Source organism: Nanorana parkeri, unplaced genomic scaffold (genome assembly GCF_000935625.1).
Source record: "Nanorana parkeri isolate BGI_ZX_2015 unplaced genomic scaffold, ASM93562v1 scaffold2591, whole genome shotgun sequence".
NCBI classification, from domain to species: domain Eukaryota; kingdom Metazoa; phylum Chordata; class Amphibia; order Anura; family Dicroglossidae; genus Nanorana; species Nanorana parkeri.
Genome location: NW_017308859.1, coordinates 66,510 through 71,391, shown reverse-complemented (window position 1 = coordinate 71,391; position 4,882 = coordinate 66,510). Strand labels below are relative to the sequence as shown.

The 4,882-nt window shown below is 53.4% G+C and overlaps 1 protein-coding gene across 2 annotated transcripts in view; it reads left to right on the top strand.

The window, feature by feature from the left end:
* The window catches only part of TUB (tubby bipartite transcription factor), a 49,981-nt gene that overhangs the window by 21,831 nt on the left and 23,268 nt on the right, over positions 1-4,882 (top strand). The window lies entirely within an intron of this gene.

Below are 4,882 nucleotides of genomic sequence, written 5' to 3'. Positions count from 1 at the left end.
GGGGCTGGAGGGGGGCTGGGGGGGGTGCAAGTAGCTGGTCTTGCCTAGGGCGCAAAATAGTCTAGCACCGGCCCTGCCTCTGACCAATTGTTTTAGGGCATCCTGAAAATGGGGGCATGATTTAGTGGGTGTGGCTACACACGGGAGAAGCCGTGGCGAGTAGGCTGTCCCTAGATTTCATATACAGAATCTGGTAACCTTTGTACTGCCGCATTCCATCTTTCCTAGTCTTGGCTCTGCTGATCTCTTTCAGCAGTTGTGCCGGTGTTCTATCGAAAGCTCCAACTCGTCGCGATCTCCAACCACCTGACTTCCGGTTTAGTTAGAAGAGGTTTGGGCGAGAAGGCTGTACTGCACGTGCGCCACCCGCAGCATTTCCCTATACACATACCACACAGCAATAAAGTATTACAATGAACTAGGGTGACAGTAATCCAGCACTCAATATGTCCACAAGCGGCGGCCATATTGAGTGGGGCAACTCAGGTGAATAACGTGCTGGATTACTGTCACCCTACCGAATTTTAATACTTTATTGCTGTGTAGTACGTGTACAGGGAAATGCCGCAGGTGGCGCACGTGCAGTACAGCCTTCTCGCCCAAACCTCTTCTAACTAAACCGGAAGTCAGGTGGTTGGAGATCTCGACGAGTTGGAGCTTTCGACGGAACACCGGCAGTCTAAATATGACTGCGCAGTCCAATGGCTCTAGTTACACCCAGCGCACTCAGTAATCAGCACTCAGATCAGACCCTCTGTGACCTGTAAATGGACACTTGTGCTGGAGGGTGTGTCTGTTACTCAGCTCTGCCAGCACGGAGCACTGCAGGGGAAGAACAGGAAGCAGCATTGTCGCTGGTATGAAAAGGATATTTGATGGAATTTTGCGTCCAGGTGATAAATCGATCTGAAGCTGCGAGACGGCAATTAGGATTGAAGTTCTGATCCGAGAGTTGTGAGCGGAGGTTCCTTTCCCTGAGCTCGGGGTTGTCCTGTAATGAATGCGTTATTTTATGCAGATGAAGTCGCCTTTCCATCCTCTGCAGCGTTTCGCAGCCTTGATTAGGGCGCGGGGGCTTTTATCCGCTGATGACGCAGCCGCCGCTGGCGACGAGCCTTTCCGCGCACCTTGATTCACCATCAATTAACCCCGCGATGGAGGTCAAACGTATTAAGCTTTCGCTCGGGATCATCAATCATTTTCCTGGACGGCGTCGGAGGAGCGCCGCTGAACTCTCCCAGATAAACGGCTGATTAGTTCGTATGAAGCCTCGTTAGGAATAATTACGCCGCCGTTCTGGGCCGTCCGGGGAATTCTTCACCCCGGCAACAGCGTTTCTCCCGTCATTCACGTTTCCGTCCGGCAGATCTTTGCGGCGGCTTTTTAATTGATCGCCGAGAGAATGGCGGCTGACGCGTTTTATTTTAAAATGAGCCTCCGATTGTCTCTCTGTAATTGGCTGCTCGGGGGAAACGGCGAAAGAAAAAAAAGATCCATTAAAGGAGAACTCCGAGGTCAGTGATTTTCCCCACAGTTCTCCTTAGGGTAACGGGAGGACACAAACTAGCGTCCTCCCGTCACCCAAAGCTCAGTATATAGGGAGCTACAGCTCGCCGTATACTGAGACGCTGCAGCCGGAGCGGATCCCGACATGGACGTCGGGATCCGCCCAGCTGCGTGAGTGACAGCTGGCTCCGCCTATCTAGAGGCAGAGCCAGCTGTACCCTCCCCAGTCAGCGCTGGTGGATCGGAGCGGGGAGGGGGGAATCCTGCCCCTCCCCCTGTCACGGCAGAGAGCCGTGACAGGATCGAGAGGTGAGCGAACCCGGTATGTGTCTACTGAGCCGACCTCTGACAGTCTCATTGTCACAGGTCGGCTAGAACTATGAGGTGAGTGGAAATCACCCCCCCCCCCTCATATTTCTTCTTTTAAAATAACAAATTTTGTTCATTTCGGTGATTTGGGCGGCTGAAGAATTATTGTTATTGTGGTGAAGATGAATTTACCAAATAGCCATTTGCCTTAAAGAGAACCTGTCTACAAACCCACACCACAGACCCCTCCCCCCGTTCCTTGTAACATTCGATTTACCGCTGCAATGAATTCTGCAAATATAAAATATGACAAAACTGACGGCATTGTAAACATATTGTAAAGCGCAGTTAAAGAAAGTTGTGACCCTCAAAATGTGGAATGTTGTTTCTGGCAGTTATAAAGTCAGATTAAAGGAGAACTATGAGGTGAGCGTTTTTCACTCATAGTTCGGGGCGACGTGTGACAATGAAACTATCACATGTAGGGTCAGTAGATCGGGAAGTGAGAGAACACATACCGGCGCTCGCTCACTTCTCGATCCTGTCCCTGCAGAGAGCCATGACTGTCACTCACGGCTCCCTGCAGGGATTCTCCCCCTTTCCTGCTCCGCTGACTGGAGGAACGGACGGGGGAGGCCACAGCTGTCTCTGCCTCTAGATAGGCAGAGCCAGCTGTCACTCACGCAGCTGGGCGGATCCAGACATAATTGTCGGGATCTGCTTCACCTGCGGCGTCTCAGTATACCGCGAGCTGTATCTCCCTATATACTGTTTTCAAGTCCTCGAAATTTCAGCCAAAATCGTGAGATTTCGGGGAAATGCATCGTAATCATTTGGGGGGGGGGGCTCCATTCACCGCTCCTGGACCCGATCTTGTGCCTGAAAACATCCCTCGTCATCCTCATTATATATTCCGTTATTTAACAGCCCAAAAAGAGTGGCATTGAAAAGTGACCAATGAAGATCTGATACACGGAGGTCATGTGACCGATCCATCACCGGAAATGTAAAGCAGATAAACCCCCATCACTAAGATGTAACATTATAATGTAATTTCCCTGGTGATCCTGCCATGGAGGTCCTTCCTATGACACTTCCTGTTATAGGGTGACAACGCTTCGTCCCTGTCCCCCAATTGCGCTCTTACGTTGTCACCCTGTCACGCGGGATTCCGATGGAATCACCACACATTACACCGCCAAGAAACCCGCCCTGAGAAATGCCGTGCAGACAGGAAGTAGCTGCAAAGAGCCTGCCGGAGGTTTGCCGTACTGAGATGAAACGAATGAAGTAAAAGGGACACACAGGCGGAGCCGCGGGTTTATTTCGTACCGCACTCTGAGGGGTTAACTGGACGTTTTCTGCGCCGCACGAGAAAAGCGAAATGTCACAGAACTGCAATAAAAATAAAATGATCTTTTAGACCTTCAGCCTTCCGCGGCCTTTATTACTTCTGGACCGCGCCGCTGCCAGTCTCTGAGCGCTCACAAAGTTCACCCTCCCCGTCTATAAATAGATCATTCCGAGCGCCGGGAAACCTTTACATGACGCTCCGCGTGTCTACAGTATGTTATCCCGAATCTATGAGACAGCACAGACCCGGGAACTCAGCACAGGGATGGTGGGAGCTCCTCATAATGGGCACAGCGGGTGTACAGACCCGGGAACTCAGCACAGGGATGGTGGGAGCCCCTCATAATGGGCACAGCGGGGGTACAGACCCGGGAACTCAGCACAGGGATGGTGGGAGCCCCTCATAATGGGCACAGCGGGGGTACAGACCCGGGAACTCAGCACAGGGATGGTGGGAGCCCCTCATAATGGGCACAGCGGGGGTACAGACCCGGGAACTCAGCACAGGGATGGTGGGAGCCCCTCATAATGGGCACAGCGGGGGTACAGACCCGGGAACTCAGCACAGGGATGGTGGGAGCCCCTCATAATGGGCACAGCGGGGGTACAGACCCGGGAACTCAGCACAGGGATGGTGGGAGCCCCTCATAATGGGCACAGCGGGGGTACAGACCCGGGAACTCAGCACAGGGATGGTGGGAGCCCCTCATAATGGGCACAGCGGGGGTACAGACCCGGGAACTCAGCACAGGGATGGTGGGAGCCCCTCATAATGGGCACAGCGGGGGTACAGACCCGGGAACTCAGCACAGGGATGGTGGGAGCCCCTCATAATGGGCACAGCGGGGGTACAGACCCGGGAACTCAGCACAGGGATGGTGGGAGCCCCTCATAATGGGCACAGCGGGGGTACAGACCCGGGAACTCAGCACAGGGATGGTGGGAGCCCCTCATAATGGGCACAGCGGGGGTACAGACCCGGGAACTCAGCACAGGGATGGTGGGAGCCCCTCATAATGGGCACAGCGGGGGTACAGACCCGGGAACTCAGCACAGGGATGGTGGGAGCCCCTCATAATGGGCACAGCGGGGGTACAGACCCGGGAACTCAGCACAGGGATGGTGGGAGCCCCTCATAATGGGCACAGCGGGGGTACAGACCCGGGAACTCAGCACAGGGATGGTGGGAGCCCCTCATAATGGGCACAGCGGGGGTACAGACCCGGGAACTCAGCACAGGGATGGTGGGAGCCCCTCATAATGGGCACAGCGGGGGTACAGACCCGGGAACTCAGCACAGGGATGGTGGGAGCCCCTCATAATGGGCACAGCGGGGGTACAGACCCGGGAACTCAGCACAGGGATGGTGGGAGCCCCTCATAATGGGCACAGTGGGGGTACAGACCCGGGAACTCAGCACAGGGATTTGACATATAGAGTCCCAAAGAGAAAGGAGAATCTGTTAACTTTTCCCCAAACACTAGACTGTGTGTGATCTCTTATCAACCAATCAGGAGTCATTCCTTACCTGCGGTGATATTAGTGAATAATCCTTCCCGCGTCTTCACGTCTTCTCTGTGTCTTTAGATGGCACTTTGATGGTCATTATGAAGGTAACGGGCCCATGTGTGTCTCTGTGAAGTTCATTTTCATTCTTTTACAGAAATAAACACAAAACTTTCAGTCTCGTTTCTTTCTTTCTTTTATTATTTGT